General features: G+C 42.5%; 1 long non-coding RNA gene across 1 annotated transcript; it reads left to right on the top strand.

The window, feature by feature from the left end:
* Positions 1-19378: 19378 nt before the first annotated feature.
* On the top strand, positions 19379-20821 carry LOC141788268 (uncharacterized). The gene is made up of 4 exons (XR_012598123.1): positions 19379-19496; positions 19588-19656; positions 20296-20339; positions 20576-20821. It is a non-coding gene; the product is annotated as an uncharacterized LOC141788268 (long non-coding RNA).
* Positions 20822-26061: the final 5240 nt, after the last annotated feature.

Raw genomic sequence — 26061 nt, forward strand, 5'->3', positions numbered from 1 at the left:
TATATATATATATATATATATATATATACATACATATATATATACACATACATACATATATACACATATACATATATATATATAAATATATATATACACATACATATATATACACACATTTACATATACATACAAATACATATATATATTCGTACATATATAAATAATTTTAAAAAGAGGATTAAATAAATAAATAAATAAGTAAATAAGTAGATATAAAGCCATGGGCATCCTCCGGGGCGCCGCGGGACCCCTGCTGAGCCACTCGCCCAGAACCCAAGGCAGCGGATCCGCTTTTACCCCATGCCCCAGGGGGCATGATAGAAACAGGGGTGTGAGAAGAGCCCCCTGCCCTACCTCCCCCGCTCTGTAGTGTGTGGATGTTTGTGATCCTAATGCAGTTAAAAAGAAAAGTTAAAATTGGGGAGTGGACGGCCTCGTAGCTCATGGGGCAGTGCCCTTCAGGTGGTTAGCTCAAAGTGCCCTGCCTACCATATACCACTTGGCCCACCCCAAGGGTCTCTGTGTGTGTTGTGTAGAGTAGTTGGCATCATGTAGGGATGTCTAAGTGTAAGTAAAACTGAGGCGCAAGTCTTATCAGGGTGTAGCAGAAGTGGTCCCTAAGGACCTCTACCACCGCACCTGACGAACGTGCACCTCAAGGTCCTAAGTGTGTGGATGCTCTAGATGAGCGGGGGAGTGAGGGCTGTGGGGCAAAGTAAGACCAGAGAGGAGAAAGCTCCCCTCTGGAGGGTGAGCCGCCCTATTGGCAGCAATAGGCACCCCTGTTCCCCGGGGCCCCCCGGGGCAGGGGGGGCCCAGGATCCGCCAGACTCAGAGCACCGGGCCGTGGCAGCCAGAGGGTCAAGGACACCCCGGACCACCCTGGCCCATTGTATATTAGAGAGATATATACTATTATATAGTAATATATAAATAATAAGAGAAATAATAATAAGAGAAATAATTATGGTAATAATAATAACAATAATAATAACAATAATAATAATAATATTATTCCATTGTTTAGAAAAATTCACACACGTACATAAACACAGACCTGCACACACACACATCTGAACGTAACACACACATCTGAACGTACACACACATCTAAACGTTATCGGGTTTTCTTTGAAGTAGGATTTTTTCTGTTGTTTCTAGGTTAGGGGAAGGTGTTGGGGGAAGGTGTTGGGTAAGACGGTCCAATGCATGGGGTACGACGGTCCAATGCATGGTTGCCCGGCAGCTTCCCATCTTTTGATTATTTCGGCCGGGGTCTCCAGTCCTTTTTGGTTTATTGTTTCATATTGGTTGAACATTGATTTGTCTGAAATAAAATTAAATTCTTGTTTTTCTTCAAAACTTGCTTGTGGTGTCCCTTTTATGTTGCGGTCTGGAGCCAGTTTATATTATGTTTGGGAGACGGTAACAGGAATGTGGGATCTATCTCCGGTAGTATGGACGAGCTAGCTGTGCTAGCCCAGCAGCAGAGGGGCTGCTGGAGGGCAGAGTGGCATCGTGCTGTTCACAGACGTGGCTGACGAAGCAAACATCGGACGTCGACGCCACATTGAAGGAGCTTCACCTGCTGTGAGCAGACAGGATCCAGGAGACAGAGACTGAACAGACTGCTGGGGAGGCTCAGTCCTGGACCCTGTGGAGGTGGAGACTGGTTGGGCTGGAGAGTGGTGGACGGGCTGTCATTGTCTATTTTTTTGTGGACCTTTTTGCACTTTCTATACACTTTCTAACTTTTGTTTTCTTAAATGCTGCTGTGACTCCTGAATTTCCCCTCAGAGATAAATTAAGTATTTTCTATACTACTCTATTCTAACAGCCATACACAGAGAGGGTCTTTCTGTTGCCATGGCGACCAGTATTCTGTGTCCCAGTGAAGTGAAGAGGGCCTCCCATTCCTGCCATTCATATTTGTCCCCTCCCCCTTCAATAAGAGCGCCCTCCACAACCAGGAGTGTGACTTCACTTTGAGTTATACTCAGAAGTGAAGGGGTAGTATGTAGGGGGTGGTTTGGGATTGAGCTCTTATCAAAGAGGCTCACCTGGTTTCAGCCTTTGAGATCTTTATACAGCTGGCAGTGCAGAGATGCATTTTGGTTTGGGGACTGCTGCTTTGCTGCTTCCCCTGGGATTTTGTTGCATTGGTCAGTCTGACCCCTGAAGTGGTCTATTAAGTCTTTACTAAGGGAGTCTGAGGGAGTGATTTGATCTCTGTTAAAAACAGGCTGGATTCAAAGATCAACAGCACTGAAGAGGAATGACACATGGCTGTGTGGAAGCTGCTGGGTGAAGCTCTTCCATTAAAAAGCTTTTTCTTGGTAAACTTTGGAGCCACCACAGAGGATGTGCTGAGGAGTAAACTGCTTTGTTTGGAGGAGAAAATGGATTTACCCACAGTGTGCTAATGGTTGAGCTTGATGCCATTTAGAGGAAGGAAGCAAGCTTTTGTTGTAGGTGTGGCCTGCCCTCTTCCACAACAAGGCAGTGATGTGTAAAGTCAGAATCTTGCAGAGAGTCTGAGGGACAGGGATCCTTAGTGACAGGAGACGTTCCACGGTCAGGATGTTTGCAGGGTTCCTCTTTCTGCTCTTCCTCACAAATAAGCTGGCTCTCTTCTCTTTGAAGCATGCTGCTGTGGAGCTCTACACTTTGATTTCAAATATTCACAAACATTCATGCAGAGTTGATTTCATTGAAGCAAAGTGTTGATGGTGTGTCAGTGAGCTGTGAGCTCTGTGAGCAGGAAAAGCATTGATTGTTGAAAAGAGGGGATGCATATGCAAAGATAGAATGTTTCAATCAGAAGCTGATCATGCTTTCTGTGTCAGGTGGAAGCAGCTCCAATCACACGCAGCCTCCTGATGCTGAAGGCCTCTACAACCAGAGCCACTTGGACGGTATGTAGAAAGGGATTTTGTTTCTCAGTGGGATAAAGAATAATGACAGAAAAAAACCTGTGAACTCTTTCTGTGTCAGGTGAAAGCAGCTCCATTCACACAGTCTGAGGAAGGTACGGACCTTTGTGTGTTTGTTTGTCTGTTAAAGTGAATGATAAATGGAGGTTATTGTTGACAGATTGGTGCAGACTATATAATAGGTTTATGTCATCTTGTTTGTTTCATAGCTGCTTAGTTTGCTCTCATATCAAACTGCCTGTTTGTCCAAATGTGGTTTCTGATTGGCTGGTAGCAGCTGGATAGTGTCACTGACACCACACACATAATGCAACAATAAATCACTCACTCATCTGAACCAGATCAAAAGAAAAGAGCCACAGGAGTGGAAATAACTTTCAATGGCAAAAGGATGGAAATACAACCTGAGGCATAGCATGTTTCCCTGTAGACAGACGGACGGACGGACGGACAGATTTTTTTTTTTTTTGAACCACTTTATTTGCTGCTCTTACTCAATTTACCCATGAAGGTCAGTTCAACTCAAAATTATTATTTCAACAAACTTTCTGTTGAAATATTGAATAAATAAATAAATAAATAAATAAATAAAAACATCATAGTTTTTGCACATTCCCAAACTTCAGGTCACCGTCTGCCACATCACTCAAAATGCCCTTAAAGCACCACATGGTCCTGAAAGAGTCCAGGTCTCCTGGCTGTCTATAAAAGCTGAGGTCAAGGTTGATCTTGGACCTGATGAGACCCTCACACAGTGACTGCAGAGATGTTCTCCACCCCCTCCTGCTGAACCTGTCACAGACTGAGGAGGGAGAGGAGCTCTCACCGGCTCTGCGTTAGTTTCAGGCAGAAGTGGTGGAGGGACAGACTAACCTGCACTGTGTGTCAGATACAGATAAAACATTTTCAATTCTGCAAACTAGTGCACCTAAAAACTGATCCCATTAACTTTATTCGTGGTTGATTTGGTGTCTGGACAAGAAGTGTGTCAATGAGTTTTATGATTACTTGTACCACAAGACGAGCGGGTTGTTTGTGATCCCATGTAAATGAACACAATTTAATATGAAACGGTCACTTTTTCACACACAATTCACGTTTACATGATAAAATTATGAGGGGTGAAATAATCATCTTCACAGTATATTTTGTAATCAATACGGCTTCCTTAAAAAATCCTGGCTCAAAGTTTGATTTAGCATCCTCTGAATGTTCTCTGCAGAGACTTTATCATGGACATGGGAGTGTATTAAAAACTGATAACAGCCTCTATTTTTTATTTTTAAAACCCATAGAGTAATCTTTTTTTATTTATTTTATGGATTTATTATATTTATTTATCAGCTGACAGCTCTCTGCTCTCTGCATAAGTGATGTATATGAAAGCTTGACAGAAGAGGAGTGAAATGTTAGAAACACTATTGTTTCATATCTAATTTAACTATTAATATTTAAATATTTCTCTGTAAACCTCTGTTTTTCTGTCTGAAAATGATTTACGCTCATATGATCTAATAATGACATGAAACTTGCAAACACAAACTCAGACCTGGCGTGGGATTTGAGCGTACCCTACACTCACGTTCAGATTGATAAATGAGGGCCACTGTGTGTCATGGACTAGAGAAACCAGTTGTCCTCTGCCTGCTGAAGGGACAGCTCTCACTGAAAGATGGATGAAGGTTTTTTTTTTTCTTATTTTATTTATTTTAACTTTTTTTTTTTTTGGATTTATGTTGCAATAAAATAAAAGTACAATATAAAAACAACACAAATCTCAAACAAATGAAAAGGAGCAAAAAAGAGAAAAAGTCCCCTTCATTCATTCAATGCTAAACACATGATCAGATAAAAACAAAAATACTGTCTTCCAGCATGCCTTTCAGCTTTGCCTTCATTCTTTTTTGCAGAAAGAAGACAGGCAAAGCAATTCACAACTTAAATGCAAATTTACATCAAACAAAAGGAAAACCCAACAAAAAAAATCGTATCATGGTTGTCAGTAAATATTTTGGTGGTTTTATTCCTATTTATTGACTTATTTATTTATTTATTTTAAGTTGAAGGTTTAAGAATATCTTTCATCCCTGTATTTGTTTATGCATGTATTGTGAAGATACTGAATGATTTGGTTTCCTTAGAGTCCCTGTCCTGGTTGTTCCATAAAGAGAAACGTTGGGTTACTTAACGTAATCCCCGGTTCTTTGATAACAGAGTGAGGTGTTTCACTATGGGAATCGCTTTAGTGTGACCTATCTGGAAGCTCCAATGACATTACGTCTGTCAGTGACAGACAGGTCGCGCTGTGATTGGGGCACGCCCCCTCATGCTGTCACAGTCGACCCACCCACCCCAAGTCATTCGAACAGTTTTCTTACCGTGTCTATGCAAGGAGGGATGTGAAGGTGAAACACCTCACTCTGTTATCAAAGAACCGGGGATTACGTTAAGTAACCCAACGTTCTTTTTCTAACTTCGCTTGGTGTTTCACTATGGGAGATATAGCCAACTCCCGAATTGCATGAGCATCTCGAAGCAAAAGTAATGTGGTATTAGGACAGAGTACAAGTTTTCACCCTGACTAATCTGCAACAGTATCCAGCACTGCCTGCGCCACAGAAGGCCTCGAGACGTCCAGCCGGTAAAATCTAACAAAAGTGTGCGGTGTTGCCCAGCTGGCCGCATCACAAATATCCTGCACTGAAACTCCTCTGAACAGAGCCCATGAAGTTGCTATGCCCCGAGTGGAATGAGCTCTTAAGCCCTGAGGAGGCTGCAAACCCTTAGCACTATAGGCCAGAGATATAGCTTCCACAATCCAGTGGGATAGCCTCTGACGAGACAATGGCTTGCCCTTATGGGGGGTAGCCCAAGACACAAAAAGTTGATCATTTCTCCTGAATGATTCTGTTCTATTAACGAACACGTGCAGAGCGCGCACTGGGCACAGAGTATTGAGCCTTTGCTCTTCCTCAGATGGGAAAGGAGGGGGGTGAAAGGCTCTCAACTCTACTGTAGGGCACCTGTATGCTGCCTCCACCACTTTTGGTACAAAAGCTGGATTAGGCCGCAGGCAGACCTTGTTGAGCCCAGGAGCAAACTGTAAACAGGAGGGACGAATAGACAGAGCCTGTAAATCACTTACACGCTTTGCCGTTGTTAGAGCCAGCAGTAAAGCAGTCTTTAGGGAGACAAACTTCATCCCCACTACCTCCATAGGTTCAAACGGGTGTTGAGAAAGGGCCTCCAACACAACCGATAAATCCCACAAGGGAACCAGGGGCCTAGAAACTGGTAGTTTCCGACGAGCTCCTTTCATGAAACGGCTTACTAGAGGATGTTGACCCACAGGCTTATCCCCAAACCCCACATGACAAGCAGAAATGGCTGCTAAGTAAACCTTGATGGTCGAAAAGGCCTTCCCTTTGTCCATCAAATCCTGAAGGAAACATAGCAAGTCGACAATAGAACACTGAAAGGGAACAGTGTTTCTTAAGCTGCACCACTCCTCAAAAACGCACCATTTACCGCTGTACAGAGTACGCGTAGAGGGAGCTCTTGCACTCTGAATGGTGTCAATAACCTGCTCTGGCAGGCCAGCTGCATTCAGGTTCCACCTCTCAGGGGCCAGGCCCAGAGTGCTATGCGGTCTGGATGCGGGTGGTATATTTCCCCTCGCGCCTGGGAAAGAAGATCCCTGCGAAGAGGGAGTGGCCAAGGGTCGCCGTCTAGAAGTAGCACTATTTCTGCCACCCAGTGCTTGGACGGCCACCGTGGAGCTACAAGAATTAGTGAGAGGCCCTGTTCTCTCACTCTCGCTAGGGTGGGAGAAATCAGACTGAGTGGAGGGAATGCATAAAGCAGCACTTTTGGCCATGGGTGGGCTAGAGCGTCCATGCCCAGAGGAGCGCTCATGTCTGACAGGGAAAAGTACAAAGGGCACTGAGTGTTTTCTTGCGAGGCGAAGAGATCTACGGCTGCCCGGCCGTATTTCTGCCAGATCTGTTCCACAACCTGTGGATGGAGAGTCCACTCCCCGTACAGGGGGTTTCCTCTTGACAGAAGGTCTGCGCCTCTGTTTAAAACACCTGGTACATGTGTTGCTCGGAGAGACAGGAGCCTGGTGTTGCTCCAAATAATTATCTCGCGAGCCAGATTGTGCAGCTGAAGAGAGCGAATACCCCCCTGACGGTTGATGTAGGCCACTACAGTGGTGTTGTCCGTTTTTATCAAAACATGTTGTCCTTGAAGAAAAGGCAGAAAATGTTTCAATGCCAGAAACACCGCCCATAGCTCTAGGATGTTTATGTGCGCCTGAGCCAATCTCGGGCTCCATAAACCATTCACAGCTCTGCCCATTAAGGTCGCACCCCAACCTGTTGAGGACGCGTCCGTTGTCATGGTGACCCTGGATGACACCGTCCCCAGCGGGACGCCCGTCACAAGAGTCGCTAAATCTCTCCACTGACGGAGAGCCATCATACATGCCGACGTTACCTTCACCCTGCGACTGAGGTGACGTCGGGAGCACAGGCGCAAAGCCGTCACCCAGCGTTGAAAGTCTCTCATCATTAAAAGCCCCAAATGTACCACAGAAATCATCGAGGCCATTATGCCGAGTAGACGCAGACAGAGTCTGAACGTCACAATTCTCTCCAGCTGGAAAAGGGAGAGGCACTGCGTGAGAGACTTTAATCTCCTCTCCGAAAGAGTGACGCGATAGGAGAGGGAATTCAGGTTGAGCCCCAGATATTCCGTACATTGTGAGGGCTCCACTCGGCTTTTCGCCCAGTTTATACTGAACCCAAGATCCATAAGGTGGTTTATCACCGTTTTGGAATCTGTGACTGCCTGCTCGCGCGTTGAGGTGCATATCAAGTAGTCGTCGATGTACGAAAATATTCTGATGCCGCTGTTCCGTAACGGTGACAGCGCCGCTTCCACACATTTGCTGAAAACCCTCGGTGCTAACGACAGCCCGAAGGGGATGACTTGGTATTCGTAGGCTCTGCCCTGATAAGCAAACCTTAGAAACTTTCTGTGTGTGGGATGAATGGCGATGTGAAAGTATGCATCCGACAGATCGATTGTCACAAACCAATCGCCTGGACGGATGGAGCGGCAGAGCACCTTGTGTGTTAACATTCTGAACGTGTATTTCCGTAGGTGTTTGTTTAACACACGGAGATCCAAAATCGGACGAAAAGATGAGCTCTCCTTTTTTGGAATTAGGAAGTATCGGGAGTAAAATCCGAGACTCATCTCCTCGTCCGAAATGGCCCTGATCGCCTGTTTGCTTAACAGGGATGTTATTTCTTCCTCCAGGACTCGTGCCGCCTCCCCGTTGGCTATTGAAACTAACACACCGTTGAACCTGGGTGGTTTCATAGCGAATTGTAGTCTGTAACCCCGAGAGACGGTGGATAGAATCCACGGAGGGACTGCGCATGCGCGCCACCGGTCTGACCGACTGGAGAGAGGACCCAGGGGATTTCTCTCCTGTGACGTCATCCCCCAAAGCCGGACGAGGGAGCTCTGCCACCAGAGGGACGTGAGCTCCCTCTGCAGGCCTTAAAGGAGTATGGTTCATGTTTGTTTTTTGTTTGTCTCTCGCCCTTGGCTTCTCGCCTGGCTGCGAGGTTGAACTCTTTAATTTTATTTCTGAACGAAATGAAAGTGCTTGGTGACACTGTGCATTCTGTTGCCCTTGCTCTTTTACCTCTTGAACATGAGGGAACAGAAAATCTGAGATGAGCCCTGGAGAACAGACAACTGCCTGGGCCTCTGAACCAAGAGCTTTGGGGCTCTGATCCTCCATCCTTGCTCTCTTGGAAGGAGGAGGAAGAGGTGGGGGGGAAGCTAGGAAGATTTCTTTTTCTTCCCATCCCCGGGGTTGGAGGGACGGTTTTTAGCCACCACAGCCGCAAAGGAGTGTTTACCCCAGGGCTTACTGTTTCCTGACCGAGGGTGCTGGGAAGCTTGCTCCCTAGGTGCCTGTCCTTGGGGTCTGAAGCCTCCTTGTTTTCCTCTTGCTGCAGCAGCGGCTGCAGCAAAACCAGTCCTCTGAGCCTGAGGAGGGCGAGGAGTTTGTTTCCTGGGGAGGAAAAGGTCAAAAGCTTCACCTTCCTGTTTCCTGAGAGTGGTAGTCTCTTTCATTTTTTCCAAAGCCGGGCCGAACAGGCCTTTTGCTGGATCATAAGCTGCATCCATGACATCAGCTTTTTGTGCATCACTCAAACCTGAGAGGTTCAGCCATGAAGCCCTCTCACCAGCGACAGCAAGACCCATTATCCGGCCACAACCCTGTACTGCGCCCCTGGAGGAGCGTAGAATGAGGTCATTAACCACACAAATCTCATCCCAGAGGGCTGGGTTTGGTGCCCCAGAATCCAGTTGGCGGCCCATCTCTTCCAAGATTTCAGCCTGATACGCAGATAGCAGGGTTGTGGCATTGAGGGAACACACTGACTGAGCCCCATATTTATACATCCTCTGAAAAATGGAGGCAGTGACGCGCTCCATTTTGTTAGGCAGAGAAATGTTGCTGGACGCTGATAGCGAGCGACGGTTGGGATGAAGATGGTAAGCCACTGAAGACTCCACCCCTGGGGGTTCAGCTAGCCCCAGCTCCTTCATCCCATGAATTTCCAGCTGAGAGTAACCCTTGGTGGACAGTTTACTCTTAAATGGGCTAGACCAGTAACGGCTCATTTCTTTCATGCAAGCTGGAACTGCAGGGAGGAGTTGTTTAGCAGATGCTTTGGCAGGAGGGAGCCTCTTACCATCATAGAGGTCCCTCTCCGCACCTTCTGCATCCAGGGCTGCAGGCCATGGAATCCCCAATTTGGAAGCAGCTCGCTTGCACACTTCGTACAAGTTGCTGTCCACAGAAGAGGCAGCGTCAGACGCGCTGGACGGTCTGGACTGCTGGACTGGAAATGTGGAGTCATCCTCCGCATCCTCCATGTCCTCCATGTCGAGAAGGTCAGAGCAGGCATCGCCCTCTACCTCATCGTTACCCAGATCCCCCTCGAGGAGGCCCTCGAATAGTGGAGGCATATTCTGGGATCCGTCTTCCATCATGTCCGCCCAGCTGCATGCAGCTCGCGGCTGATGGGTGCTAGATGTAGCTTGTGGTGTGGCCGTGGTCAAGCATGGGTCCTGACTGTTAGCCACTGCCACTCTCAGTCTCCGTTCCAAAATTTTTTCTGACATCGATGCGCAATGAGAACAAGACTGGGGGTCAGCCAGAGATGCCTGAGCATGTTTAGTGCCCATGCAGGCTATGCACATCGGATGGGGGTCCCTGCCTGAAATAGATGCTCCGCATGACGCGGGGCATTGGCGGGATACAGCCCCTTTAGAGTCCGGTTCAGATCCTATGGCGGGGGTCGCAACCGAAGACATAGTTATCAGAAAGGGAGAACTGAAGATAAAGTCCGGTTAAGCTCACCGTAACGTGTTAGCTCACCGACTAGGAGCGTTAGCTGTCGGGGTTTAGCCCGGGTTAGCGCCAACGATAAGCGGGGGAGAATGCTCGTCACAACACGTTAGCAAACTTGATCCCCAAAATTAGCCGGATAAAAGGCTAACTCAAGTGAATACAGGCTCGTCGTGACACGTTAGCCTCTAACTAGCCTATACAGTAACCAAATACCGTGTAGACGGGGAACAGCTCGCCTTGACGGAGAGTGTTCCGAGCAAACGAAAGTCTATAGACTTACTCAAAATTCCGAGCTGAAACCGGGTACTGCGTTCGGCGACGTAACCTTGACGGGACGTCCGAGAACCGTTAAACAGCGCCAGGCTAGCTTGGAGAGCTGAGGAACTTCCACTTTCTCACGGGAAGAAAGCAAGAATGACTTGGGGTGGGTCGACTGTGACAGCATGAGGGGGCGTGCCCCAATCACAGCGCGATCTGTCTGTCACTGACAGACGTAATGTCATTGGAGCTTCCAGATAGGTCACACTAAAGCGATTCCCATAGTGAAACACCGAGCGAAGTTAGAAAAAGAACCTTTAACTGTAATACTGTGCTCCTTTAGAGTGGTTCTGGATCTTGATTTTTTAAATATTTCTAATCCTTTTAACTTGTAATGCTTTCTCCCTTTATAAATGTGTACTGAATGTTTGATGGTCAGAGCTTTTTATTAGCTTTTTGCATAAATTGTAGCATGTTAAAATCTATTATTAAGCTTCAGCAACTGTAACTTAATGAATACTGGGGTTTAAGGGAGCTCTGTATGGACTTCTGTTAATATTCCTTATTGCTCTTTTTTGTAAAATGAAGTTTGGCAGGATGGAAGTTTAACTTGCACTTCCTCATATATCAACACAGTAGGTCAAGTAAGGAACAATCAACCAGTTATATAGAAGTTGCAAAGCTCTGTTATCAAAATGTGGCGAGTGGAGGAGGTGAAAGAAACCAGCCTAAACAAGCACACACACACTCTCTCTAGAGTGGACGGGGTCTGAGTTTCCCTTAATTTACTTTTGATAATAGAGCCAGGCAACGCCACCCTTGGACTTGCACCCAGGGAAAGGGTTCACTTTCACTGATGATAGGCACACAGGTCAGTCCATAAAGAGGAACCAGAGACGTGGTTCACATTAGAAAGTCCACAGATACTTTCTTTTTCAAACAAGAACAGATTAAAAGGTTTAATTCATAAAAAGCACCCAAACACTCCAAAAGACAAGAAAACAATGGAAAAAGGGGACCTGGCAGGACTGGGCTCACCAGTGGGCTGGATTGGGATGTGACGGGGAAGGGAACACCCAGTAACTTGTGAAAAACACACACTGAACTGTGCAAAAACTCAAGAAGAACCACATCACACACGAGGAGGGGGAACACCACCACCAGGAACCCAGGACCACCACCACCAGACTCCAGTCCTATAAGGAGAGGGAGAGAAAATTAATTCAATTAACACAAACCAAAAACCCAACTAACCCACAAATAAATCAAAAATACATTTAAGGCCACCAAAGGTAACTGCTAAAGTAGCCTGAACACAACTACTACACTGGATAATAAAGAAATAACAGAAAACAGATAACTGAACCAAAATTACTTTACCACAAATAAACAGTCAATACCACATTACCCTTGGGGTACCCAAACCAACCCTCAGAAATAACTGTTATTCACAAAAGAAACAAACCAAAAGAAATAACTGTGTCCAAAATTCTAATATGACAACAAAAGAATTAAGGCACAAGGAAATGAGTGAATAAACCAAAAGGGGAAAAAGGAAATATCAAACCAGGAAGAAAAGGAGACCGAAACAAAATGACTCAAATCAGTGCTGAACCAAAATCCAAAAGAAGAAATCCAAATCAAATTAATTAACTCACTTTCACACACTTAAAACAAATAGGCCCAGTTATTCTGAGCCAAGTAAAGTTCGGCTGAGAGAGCACAAGTAAGGCTCAGACTCAGCAGGCTCAACGACAATTAAGTTTGGTTCTGGGCAGGATACACATATGACTCAGGCAGCCAAACCCAGGTGTACCATGGCCCAGCCGAGTCAAGGCAGAACATATAAAGCAAAGCAAAGTCCAGTAATACCAGGCGGCGTAAGGCGAAGCCACGTTAGGCAAAACAGCAGTGCTTCTTGGTGATCACTATAATGATCTGATCAGCTGATAATCACATGAAGTGAAGCTCACAAAGTGAGCTCCTGCTCAGCCCAAAGCAGAGTTGAGTGAGAGAGCAGGGCAACCCCACAAACTGCTTCAAGAGTGTCTAGCCAACACAGTCTCACTCCCAGCGTGTCAAAAACCGACGCTTGGTCAGGGCCCTTTGCCGTCAGAAGCTGACGCGAAAGTTCTCCCTCTGCGTCCTCATGAGACGCTGCGGGTCTTCAGTTTACTCCAATGTAAACCGACTGCGGCGTTTTAAGACGCTGTGAGCTTACATCCAATTGGTTAACGGGGGAACGAACATCCGGAAGAACTCTCCTGTCTGACAGTTTTCACGTTCGTCGCTATTTTACTATGTTATACGCGATATTTCTCTACAAAAAAAAACACATATTTGTCATTGTTAATTGCTCAATAAGATGTGTCAATGTTTAAGTCCATCAGTTGTCTTTATGTTCCTTTCGATTTTGAGAAATAATGAATTCGATCTCACTTTTGGATGGCCGAAGATACTACACTACCCACAATCCCGTGGGTTGTTTCCATAGTGACGACGCCCAAAAGCTTTGCTTCACCAAATCTTTTTTAAACCAATCAAAAATGGAAGCATTTCAAAGATTTTGTCAGATATATTTGAAGTGAAGTGATTAAACGCGACTAATTATTGAAACGCTGTTAAAAAAATATCTGCACTTAGCTTCAGTCCGCCAAAAGTTTGGTGAGTCAGTCTCAAGCTTGGTGATTGGATGCGTAAGACACAATGCCCTTTGGGAGTCGTAGTGTTCAAGGATCCTGCCAGTTAATGCTGCGTTATTCATGTCAAGAATTGTTTATTGATCACACAAAAGCCAGGTAAGTTGTAAACTCTCCCGATCATTTTAATGTCGATAACAAAACAGACATAACAAAAAAAATAATATGTCTTGTTGGACCATTTTCTGGAAGAGAGAGAGAAATTTAAAGAGAACTTTCTCTGCAACATTTCTTTTTTCGTTGCTAACTCATCTGTATAAACAACGTAGTAGCAGCTCAAATTAGCTTAACGTGGGGTGAAGGTAGCGCTATCAAAGTCAACTCAAATCGCACTGGTTTAATTTATTTCAGCTGCGTAATGATAAGTTCACATCCTGCAGAATAGATATTTCATACTGCACTGAACTTAACTACTATTGTTACATATACCGTTGCATACAAACCAGATTTTTGTAGAAAACACACCCTCACTGCTTGCTCTATGAGCTGTCCTTGACATGTAAATCATGTTTTTAACATAAGTGTTTACCTGTGACAGCACACATTGGCCCTTATTCACAGAATGATGTCAACTTTGACTGTACAAACCTTCAGTCTTTATTGGTGTTTGAATGTGTATTGAACCTGAATGTAGTCATCAGTTTTAAAGCACTGGAGGTTGATACACTTTTTAATGATTGTACATTTTTTCAAGTATTGACAATTTGTTATCTAAAATCATATTGCAATAGAAATATTGTGTTTGCATAAAATGTTGCTCTGTGCTATATTTGTCTGTTTGCAAATTGCATATCCAAATTGATACATATATCATGTGACAGCATACATAGTATCATAAATAATCCAATGTTCACTTTCTTTTTCAGAATGACGAAGCCAAAAATCAAGTGTTGCCCCTCCTGCCAGGCCCCAAATGCACTGCAGTGCAGAAGCTGCACTCAGTGCCTTTGTCCTCTGCCAGAAAATTAAAAATTAAAAAAAAAAAATAAGGCTGAGCTCAAAGACTCCACCTGGTCGTCTTCTGTAAAGAAAAATCGAAACGCATGCAGGACAGTAAAGTCGGCCCAGATATCTGTAAGTTGTAGTCACTTTGATTTCACAAGGGGATTAGTTTCTCATACATTATATAATTATCTAATTTGTCTATCAGTCTTGTGTGGTGCATGTAATTTTAATCATTGATCTATATGCTGCATACATATTCACGTAATGACATAATGTAAGAATGATCAAAATATTTAGAAAAGAATAGAATTGAACTTTATTGTCATTGTAACAAGTACAACGAAATTGAAGTCACAGCAGCAATCAAGAAAACAAAAATAATAAAGTGTATAGAAAGTGCAAAAAGGTCCATAAGAAAATAGATGATGACAGCTTGTCCATCATTGTCCAGTCAGCCAGCCTCCACCTCCACAGGGTCCAGGACTGAGCCTCCCCAGCAGTCTGTTCAGTCTCTGTCTCCTAGATCCTGTCTGCTCACAGCAGGTAAGGCTTCTCCAATGTGGCGGTGGCGTCCGGTGTTTGCTCTGTCAGCCACGTCCGTGAACAGCACGATGCCACTCTGCCCTCTGGCAGCCCCTCTGCCGCTGGGCCAGCACGGCTAGCTCGTCCATCCCACGTTAGATCCCAGGTAAATCCCACATTCCCAACAACAATGGATGGAAGGACAGGTCCACGTTGTCACCTCCGAGCTCACACCGGAGAACCAGCATGTTGTCCTCACCTCCTCCTCCTCACCTTGAGGGAAATCATCAAGCTTTACACCAGTTAGCATTGACATGCTACGGGCTGCTAACAGCTGATTTCACATGTAAACAATGCAGCCATGGTTACATGTAGGATCTCCAGACAAACACAGGAGAAAAAGTAGTAAAAATATCACTGAAGCCACAAAAAGTTTGGTGTCCATGACCAACAATGAACCAGATAAAGTAAAGAGCCACTCCAAATACAAAGATGACGAAAAAGAGACAAAACAATTACAAGAATCGGACAAAGAAGAGAGAGCTGCTTCAAAAGGCAGCCATAGCCAACAGGTGCCTAGCAACAATTTCATATTCACATTTTTAGTTTCATATTTATATTTTCAATTTTATTTTCATATTTTCAAAAAGCTTGGCTGTTATGAGGTGATCATGTAGTTATTCATTTAACTGGAACTAGCGTGTTTCACGTTAACTGCTAATGCTAATCATAATCCTCATTCTAATCCCTTTTGATGAAACAATTTGGAGCTAAAATACTGTATGTGGTTAATACCATCTATTACGCCTCAGACAGGATCCAGCCACTGCCCTTGAGGGCAGAAGAAATGTTTTCTCAGTTGACTACTTAATTGACTCCATTACAGTTCTTTAGTATGCTCATGGTAACAACACTTTCACTTTTTGGTGGTGGTTTGTAAAAGGAGGTGGAACGCTCCATAATGCGCACAAATGGCAAGCTAGAGCTTAACAGTCCCACATCACTGTGCTGGGGTCTAAGTTTCTGTATTAGATAAAATTAGTGCTGTCAGGCGATTAAAAAAATTAATCTAATTAATTACAGGATTTGTAATTAATTAATCTAATTAATCGCATTTTAATCTCATATCTGCTTAAGGTCCCAAAATAAAGAATTTGAATTCCAGGACATTAAAATTACATTAAAAGACATTTAAAAATAAGTTGGGAATATATACAACACATTTTTAGGTACACTGAGGCATAAGGAACAAATGAAAAAAGTATTATGGTTCTATCTTTACAAAATCTACACAGTCCTGCACCTAAGATAAGCTGATTTGATTTTTAGGACGTTTTTTGCTACTGTTCACATTTTTACTCGATGTGGACTCCATTTTCACTGCAATATGAACTTCTATACTTCTATGAGGTCAAGAGAACCAGGGCTAAAGGCTAAAAACTGTGAGGAACTATGTACAAAACACTTTATTCAAGTCTTGGATCAAAGAAAAGTGAAGTATTTTCAGTTTCACATGCTCTGAACACACAAACTGTTACTGATTGGTGCAGAGCAGCCCCAAGCTGAAACATGACACCAGGAAGATGGAAGAAAATTTTCATATAATTCTTTAGATTTAAATACAAGACCTTTTTCGATAATTCAGGACTTGTTTGATGCAGTAGAGAGTGTAAAATTACCTGTTTTTTACAGAATTGAGCTAGAGCAAACGGTTGATTTTCTGTAGATTTTGTCCTACATGAAAAAAGTGGTGTTCTCGTCAGATTTTCAAATTTCCGACGGTCCGTGAATGTATCACATCTAGCAACATGCTTTGAACCGGGGGGAAGAGAGAGCGCCGTCAAAGGATAAGTTCAGTTCATACAGCTTTTACATTGTTTATAGAATGAAGTAGAACAAAATACTCACCAAGAAGGCTTTCCTGATCCAAGCAGTGTTTCGGGAGATATTTAGATCCAAAATCGTGCAGCGGACGTCCGTATAATGGGATCCATCTGGGCATAGACAGCGCCGCTCCTTAAAACTGCATTAATCGTCCAAAAACTCGTGTTTTTCACCAATATTCCATCATGGTCGGCTCCCAGATGTCCTCTGCTGCAGTCTGTGTCACTCCAGACAGCGCTGTGCGGCTGTAATGACCTCTGAACTGCAGTTTTAGGAGCGGTGCTGTCTATACCCTGATGAATCCCATTATACAGACGTCTGCTGCACGATTTTGGATCTAAATATCTGCCGAAGCACTCCTTGGATCAGATAAGCCTTCTGGGTGAGTATTTTGTTCTACTTCATTCTATAAACAATGTAAAAGCTGTATGAACCGAACTTATCCTTTAACAGCGCTCTCTTCCCTCGGCTCAAAGCATGTTGCTAGATGTGATACATTCAGGGACCGTCAGAAATTTGAAAATCTGACGAGAACACAACTTTTTTCATGTAGGACAAACGGTTTGTAAATGCTAGACATTTGAAAATGAGTGCGTCTTTGAACGCCTCGCGGGTTTGGGATCCAGATTAATTACGTTAATTTTTATGACGCGTTAATTTGCGGTGTAATTAATTAATCTAATTAACGCGTTAAAATGACAGCCCTAGATAAGATATAAAATATTATACTCCAGTAAACTGGAGGATAGTATAATCTAGAAAAAGATGAACACGTGCCTTTACTTCTGTTTTGTTGGTTTCTCGAGTTGAGGTATAATAACAGACTTAAATTTTTCTTCCCTTCAAAATCTGTCTTTCAGGTTTTGAAGCTGAATGCCTTGGACAAATATCCAGTCCTGTTTATGGCCCATCAAGGCAGGAACGGAGTATTTTACGGGGACATGGTCCATCACATTGGACCGACTGATGGGATCATTCAAGAATTTCTTCTGAAAATGAAGAAACTGCATGAGCACCTATTGAAAAGTAAGACTATGATTATTTATAATAAAACTATCTTATGATATGTTATACTTTGTTGTCCTATAGCGTAGTTGTTGGTGGACTCTGTGTCACGTTAGTGCCCATTAACAATGTGCTTGTCTAGTTTCTCATGCCCTGGTAATGGTCACTGCAGCTTTCTAGAGTATAGCTCAACCAGATTACCTTGTAAAAATCAAAGGGAGATATCGTGAAAACTTTAAGAAGCTTGTCACATGCAATCAGAGCTTATTTTTCAGTTCAATTTTAGCTATTTCATAAGTTGTGTTAAATGAATGCTGGTGATACTACATGTGTCATTAAATACTAAGTCACTTGAATGTTCTCCATACCTGAAACTTCACTATGTCATCCTCTGAATTATGACAGATTATTGCTGCACTGCAACCTATAGTGAATTCAGAAGTCAGTCACTAACACATTTTTTTAAATAATGAAAATGTTTACACATCTCATATTATTTTACTCAAACTGTCTGAAAATTGAAAGTTCTTAAGGTTCTAAGCAAGAAATCAGCCAAGTTTGGTGTTGATTGGAGGAGTGGTTCTCAAGATGAATAAATCAGTGTCAAAAAGTGAGAAAGACAGACCCCTGGCTTTACATCTAGCTCATTGCTACATTGCAACCTCTTTACTTCTAAGCCATTTTAGAGAGAACAACTTTTGCTGTTGCCTGAAACAAAAGATGTCAGGCAAGCATGTTATCTGAGTGGACACCGTGATAATGATACGCCCATACCTGAGTGATGCCAATGCTGTTAATAATCTCAGATCATTTACCATGTGTTCAGACTTACTCCCAGTCAAAATTCAGATGATTAGTATCACAAAAATGTGCAATGGTTCATCTCAGTGTGGTTGCATGATTTTTCATCTCTCTGTCTTATAAACTAAGGATGTAGTATGAGCACACACTGGGATGGATTATCTGTCTCAACAAGTTTAATGTGACTGCAGCTAATAGTTCATGATGCAGAATGCAGGTACAATTAGTTTTTATCCTTAACATAGGAATGAAAATGGTGTGACAGGAGAATATTTACATTTTTTTCTCCATTTTTGCAGGATTGTCTTCCCCAAGTGTCACCAACCCACCGGCAGCAGTTCCTTGGCCCCCTGAGGACAGCAGCTGTCCAGCAGCTCAGCCTGTGACACTACAGTCAGGAGGAGATGAGGAAGAAATCATCCTGCACCTCATCCCAAATACCTCACCTTCTTCTCTTTCTAACTGTCACCCTACATCCTCTGTCCCCTCTGAACCTTCAACATCCTGCCTGCCAACTGAACTTCCATCCCCCCTCTCCTCTTACCCTCCTCCGTTCCCCCTCTCCTCTCATCATCCACCACTCTCCACCACTTCTGATGATTCCCCAGCCTCCACCTCTTCTCATCCTCTGTTCCCCCTCTCTTCTGATCCTTCCCCAGCCTCCACCTATTCTCTTCCTCCGTTTCCTCTCTCTACTCATTCTCCACAAACCTCCACCTCTTTTCCCCCTTCATTTCCCCTCTCTTCTTATCCTCCACCAACCTCCACCTCTTCTCATCCTCAGTTTCCCCTCTCTACTCATCCTCCACCAGCCTCCACCTCTTCTCATCCTCCGTTTCCCCTCTCTACTAATCCTTCACCAACCTCCACCTCTTCTCCTCTCCGCCTCCACATTGTCTCACCTTCCTTCATCCTCTCCCATGTCTCAGTCCCCCCCATATCCTGTGTCATCTTTGTGCCCTGTCCTCCCACCAAAACAAAGAAAAGCAAAGAAAAAGAAAGGTTAGATATCCCTTTATATTATTATGTAGGCATATAGTTCTTCTCAAATTGCTAGGCTAGCCCCATAAGATTCTTTTTTCTCTATTTTTAGAATGCCTAAGACGTAGGAAGCAGAGGGTGTTTAAGTATGAGGATGTTGTCCAATCGAAGCCTGGTAAATGTAAGTATGTTCTCCTTTGTTATGTTTGGCTTCATTGTGAAATACAATGTAAAAGCAAGGTTCTGGGTTGTATTTATTGGCCACTCTGTAACAATGTGTTGCAAAAGGAAATTAATTTGATATTCAGTTTATGGTTTCTAATACCAAACCATTGTGAAGTTTGAGGAGTATTACAGTCTGAGCAAAGAACATATTTTATAGTCTGGTGCTACAGCAGTGGATACTTCTATATTTTATACTACATGGCAGCAGGGTGAACAGTCTATGGCTGGGTGTCTGCTTTCTTGTAGTATTCAGTTTCTGCACAGACATCTTTACTATCATCATTGATACTCTGTAGCTGGTACCAAAAATGGTCTGTGAAATATCAGTCACCCTCTGCATAAGCCTCCAGTCCTGGGCTTACATATAGTATGTCATGTTTACTGAGGGCTAAATTTATATTGAAGTCATATTTTTAAAAAGATTCTACTTTATGCTGTGATGTCTATGTTCTTGAGAAATTATTTGAATAGATAAAGAATTTCTACATAATACTTAGCTACTTAAAAGTGCACATATGTGTTATGGCTCTGTCTATGAAAGAAAACACCTTTCTCTTAACAAATTGCACCCTTTTTCTTATTGCTTGCCTTCCAGGGCAGAGAAGAAGTGAAAGTGAGGTGGGCACCATGCTCACAATGGTAAGTGCTCCGTAAGCGACCATGAACCGGTATGTTGAACTATCGACAAAAGATTTATGCTGTGATCCAGTGGTTGCTATCTCATTTGAAATTCACTACTAGAGCTTAATTATTAATGTGAAAGACAGGTTTACTAAGGAAATTATAGACATGAAATTTCTTGATATGTCAGAAGAAATTTTAGCCTCTGATCTTTATTTCCTGTGTTTATGTCTCTGTCTTTCCTATCCTGGCAGCGGCAAGACATGGGATGACACATGGGAACCGGCCGATCAGTTTAAGTTGTAAAAAAGTTCCACATTTAATGTTTTGTTCAGTTCAATTTGTATACTTTGTTCACTAATATGTTCACTTCATGAGGTAAATCTTAGTTTCAGCTATGGTAATTTATCCAGTTATTAGCAGCCTATTACACTTTATGCACAGCAATTTAACACAACAATGTTTTCACAGTGTGTGGCCCTGTTATGAGTTGTTGGATTATTAAATGTTGTTTTGGTGTCATAATGTTTTGTTGTTTTGTTTGCAAACAGTAAATATTTTGAAGGTGTCCAAGTTTGGGGCTCTGGGGGTTGTAACACTCAATAGTCATCTGACTGCCAAAAGTCAAGCTTTGGGGTGACCTGAGGAGCCGATGACTGCCTTCAATCATCTTGAACTCATGACAAGAGAAAGAACACAACATTAAGTGGCTATCATGGTCTTAGTGCACTTTATTAATCATGATCATTCCCTGAGCCTGGCTTGTAAATCAGCATGTACCTTCACACCCTGAAGTATCTTAACAATTATCCAACATTTACTGCATTAAATGTTTAGCCTTTTACTTGTTTGGCAGTTTGGCACTGAAATCCACAAAAACGAAGGAGAACATGGTGAACTTCAGGGGGACCAGTGCTAAGCCACCCCCTACATCAACGGCAAGTGTATGGAGAGGGTTCACACAGTCAGGTTCATGTGAATCCAGATCTGGAAAGACCTCTCCTGGACAGACAACATCTCATCATTCATTAAGACTCATAGGCTACATTTCCTGAGTCTACAGGAAGAACAATCTGGACAGGAGGCTGCTGGCCTCCTACCGCTCGTGCACAGAGAGCCTGCTGACATACTGCATCATCACCTGGTACAGGAGCTGCACTCAGGCAGACAGAGCGAGGCCTCAGAAGACTGTGGAAACAGCCCTGAAGATCATCGGCCCCTCAAAGGACATATACACTTCCAACTTTGTTGTACACTAAGCACACTTAGAGTGACAATAAAGAGCATTCTATTCTATTCCAGCTGGATAGTCTCAACTATGTGAAAGTGTAGGCAGCTTAAGTTAAGAAAAGTATCTCTTAATGAACATAAATACAATATATAGCAAAATAGCATCATAGTTCTGTCATCAGATCACATCACAGATTTTTTTTTTTTGATTGGGAAGAAATAAATAGATAAATATATAAAAAGTTCAAGTTCAGTACAAACTGGACGGCATGGTGGTGCAGCAGGTAGTGCATGTGCCTCACAGCAAGAGGGTTGCTGATTCAATCCCTGGGTCAGGCAGGACTCTTTTATGTAAAGTTTGCATGCTCTTCCTGTTCATGCATGGGTTCTCTCTGAGTACTCAGACTTTCTCCCACAGACCAATACATGCTCATTTGGTTAATTAGTGACTCCAAATTGCCCTTAGGTGAGTCTGATAGAAAATGGTTGTATGTCTCCCTATGTTGCCCAGCAATTGGCTGGCAACTGGTTCAGGGTGTACCCTAGTCTCACCCGATGACAGCTCAGATAGGCTCCCGCCCCCTGCGACCCCAGAAAAGGATAAGCAGTCTAGAACATGAATGAATAAAAATGAACTTTAATGTTATTCTACAGGTGCTTGGCCATCGATCTCTGACTGATCCGTCAGCAAATAATCAAAAAGAAGAGACCACAGCTCTGTAAAACACCTCTGATTGCCTCTCAATACAACACTAATTCTGAATGAAGGAGAACCCTGACCATCTCTGCATATCACTGACATTTGAAAGTAAATCTTTTATCGAGTTAATCAGAAATCAGAAGACACTTGGTCCATAACAGTAGCTTGTCACATGGATTAAGCTGTGAGTGTGTAAGTGTTAAATGTCTAGATGGCAGGCCGACCACAAAAAGCCTGGGTCCCTTTAAAATTCAACCTGCAAGAAAGATATTACTTAGTTCTTGAGAGATTATACCTCAAAACCTTTTAATCAGTTTACATTGCCAGAGGTACTGATAGTAGCTACCAACCTCCAGACACTTTTCACAAAGATCTGGGGTGTGATCTTTTTTGGTATGTAAGGAGTGTAAAAAAGACAATGAAGTGTTTTAAACACTGTCTATCTCAATCTAAGGCTGTCTCATTTTGGTCAGTACATAATTACAAAATAAATGCAAAAAAAAAAGTAAAAAAAAAAAAGAGCTTAAAGTCTAATTTTATCAGTTGACTGTCAAGTCCCTTTCCGAACCCACTCATCTGCCGGCCTGCAGCCCTGAAATCTGAAAATTCAAAAATTGTCTGATATCTAAACCACATACATCGTTGGAAAGGTCTTGAAGTGGAGAGTAACATATGTCGGTATGAAGGCTCTACATGCTTCCTGCTTTGAAATACAAGCCCCTGACTGCTGACTTCTGAGGATATTCAAATGGTTATAACTCATCAACAGAAAGGGGTACAGACATGGTACAAAGTGTTATGGAAACCTCTTGAGCCCTGCTATCACATGGATATAATCAACAGATAAGGGCACAATAAAAAAGGGTTAAATTAAAGTTCTCCTATTAAGAAACTTGATATGTGAAATCTGATTATATACATTGGTTTATCATCATCATATATGTCCGAGTGTACTACTTTTTCCAGTTTTAACAACTGCCACTTTTTGATAATCAAACACTAATATTTCATAAAGAAAAAAAACTACAACTCCCGCCAACCGCGCCATATTGCTTCATGCAAATCAATCCAAAGGTTGTAGTTCTAAATTTGAAGGGAGCATAGGGCCACCTTTAAAGTTCTTTCTTGATAATGTATTTAAAAAACTTGTTAGCCTAATTACTTACAGAAAAACCACTTGAGTGTTTTTATTTAAAAATTTTTTAATATGCTGTTCTATTGTTAATAATTTTTTTAATTTTCTAAAAATGTGAAACGGTCCTTTTACCACTTCCGGTTTCCGAAGTATGAAATGCACTTTCTGTTCTATAAATGTAGATACAGGGATTTATAAATTTAGGCCCATTGTCCACATTTTTTTGGATCGATGTGTAATTTCATTGCTTCCAATATTGAAAAAGATCTTAGGTTGCTCTGGAGGGATGTATTGTTTTGTTTCAATGATTTCAATAGGACCAAGGCTTAACACAGTGAAGCATTTATTTTTAATATTATCATTCTTTTAGCACAATTTTACATTTTTATTAGAACACCAAAGCCTGCTAAGCAATGACATTTTCAAGGATTATCCAAGTTTTTATGAATTCACAAAGCCAAGTTTGCAAAAATAGTCTTTATTATCAAGAAGAAGCAAAACAAAATAAATGATGCAAATTGGTAAGTCACATCACAGCTGAAGACAACAAGACAACCAGACTGATGAAGTACTCAGAATCACAGCAAAAAATATGTCCTAAAGATTTTCAATAAAATCATACATAAAAAATTGCATGAGGTTGAAATTTTGAATAATAAAATGCAAAACATTCAAACCTGCTAAAAAACATTCAGTGAAAATGAAAAATCCACAAACCAGCATCAGGTTGTGTTAGCTCCAAGTGCTCAGCTATATTCCACCGTGCTGCCGCAGCACCAAATTCCATCCAACTGAATTCCTGTATATTGTTGCTTTGATTGTAATGTCCATATGAAATGATACATGGATCTTTTAAGCATCTGATTTAGGTGAATAAGTTAAAAGCACTGAAGGCCCTTTGATTAGGCTTCCACAGTGCATCATCTGAACCTTCAGAATCACTATCAGAGTAATCAGCCTGATCATCTTGCAGGAAGTCGATGTCCTCTGCTCCAGACAAAACTTGCAGGTAGCAGCGTCTTGCATGAGTCATCATCTCTCTGATCTTCTGCTGCTTTTTTCCAATGACACTGTGCAGACCCTGTAACTCATCTTCATTTAGGTTCCATGGTGAATCTTAAATTAACATTAAGAGTTAAAAACAGTTTTAGTAATGTTATCAGCAGACTTTGATTTGCACATTCATGCAATGTGAAATTCAAATACATACTTTGAATCACTGCTCCAGAAACCAAGCAGGACTGTCCCTTTAGAGATTTACCACGAGCTGAAAGAGATTTCCAATGGTGGTTCATCTCCATGACAAGAATTTTTTTCTCCTCCTGAAGTCTCCTTACTGCCATGACAATGTCAAAGGCTTTTCTCTTGGTCCTGAGATCAACATAGGCTGTAAACATTAAGGGTAAAAGGGTATGGAAGTATAACTGTGCCATCAGGATTTGAACATGAATTTCTCACACTGAATTTTTTCAGCATCGAAATTGGACTTTGAATATTAAAAAACATCGAATTTCAAGCGCTGATTGGTTATTCTCCTCCTTTTATATTTGTCCATGTTGAAATAAATTCAGTGTAAAAAAATTCAACATCTCAAAAAATCCAGTCGAAAAAAAATCAGTGTTAAAAAGAATTCAACATAAAAAAATATCTATGTCTCGAGAAATTCGGTGCCAGAAAATTCAGTGTCAGGAAATTCAGTGTCAAAAATAATCCAGTCTCAACATCCGGGTAACCAAGGAGAAGCAATCGATCCCTTGGTCAAGTCGTACAACGCTCAGCCAATCAGGTTACGCTCCACTGGTCATTTGACACCATGACAGGTCACCAAGGGTCAATTCGTTTTGCAAAGCAGAAGAGGTACCGTGAGAAGAGGAGCAGCGAACAGAAGGAGAAAAATACGGAGGAAGAGAACAAAAGAAGTTAAAAAAAAAACATACAAACAAACGAGACAAGAAGAAACCGGCTACTCAGCCATGTCGAGCAACGGAAGAGATATCGCTTCGGTGAGTATTACTGACATTAAAAGGCAACTCCGGTTTTTTGACACCTGGACCTTATTTAGCATGTCCACGACTCAATGCGAACTGGTGGTGCGCTTGTGGACAGTGTTCGCCTATGGCAACAGAAGAGGAGCGTGTTTGTGATAACGATGGATAGCGATGGATGACAAAATATAGCCGAAATGAGCGATTTTGCAGAGATTATGTGCCGCGCCGAAGCTCCCTTGCCATGGCCTCCGCGAAGTGTATGGAAGTATAACTGTGCCATCAGGATTTGAACATGAATTTCTAACTCTGAATTTTTTCAGCATCGAAATTGGTCTTTGAATATTAAAAAACATCGAATTTCAAGCGCTGATTGGTTATTCACCCCCTTTTATATTTGTCCATGTTGAAATAAATTCAGTGTAAAAAAATTCAACATCTCAAAAAATCTAGTCGAAAAAAAATCAGTGTTAAAAAGAATTCAACATAAAAAAATATCTATGTCTCGAGAAATTCGGTGCCAGAAAATTCAGTGTCAGGAAATTCAGTGTCAAAAATAATCCAGTCTCAACATCCGGGTAACCAAGGGGAAGCAATCGATCCCTTGGTCAAGTCGTACAACGCTCAGCCAATCAGGTTGCGCTCCACTGGTCTTTTGACACCATGACAGTTTCGAGTGAACTATGTCGA

The sequence above is a fragment of the Halichoeres trimaculatus genome, unplaced genomic scaffold (assembly GCF_033239565.1).
Source record: "Halichoeres trimaculatus isolate MK-OKI-2021-1 unplaced genomic scaffold, fHalTri1.1 fHalTri1_scaffold_3, whole genome shotgun sequence".
NCBI lineage: Eukaryota > Metazoa > Chordata > Actinopteri > Labriformes > Labridae > Halichoeres > Halichoeres trimaculatus.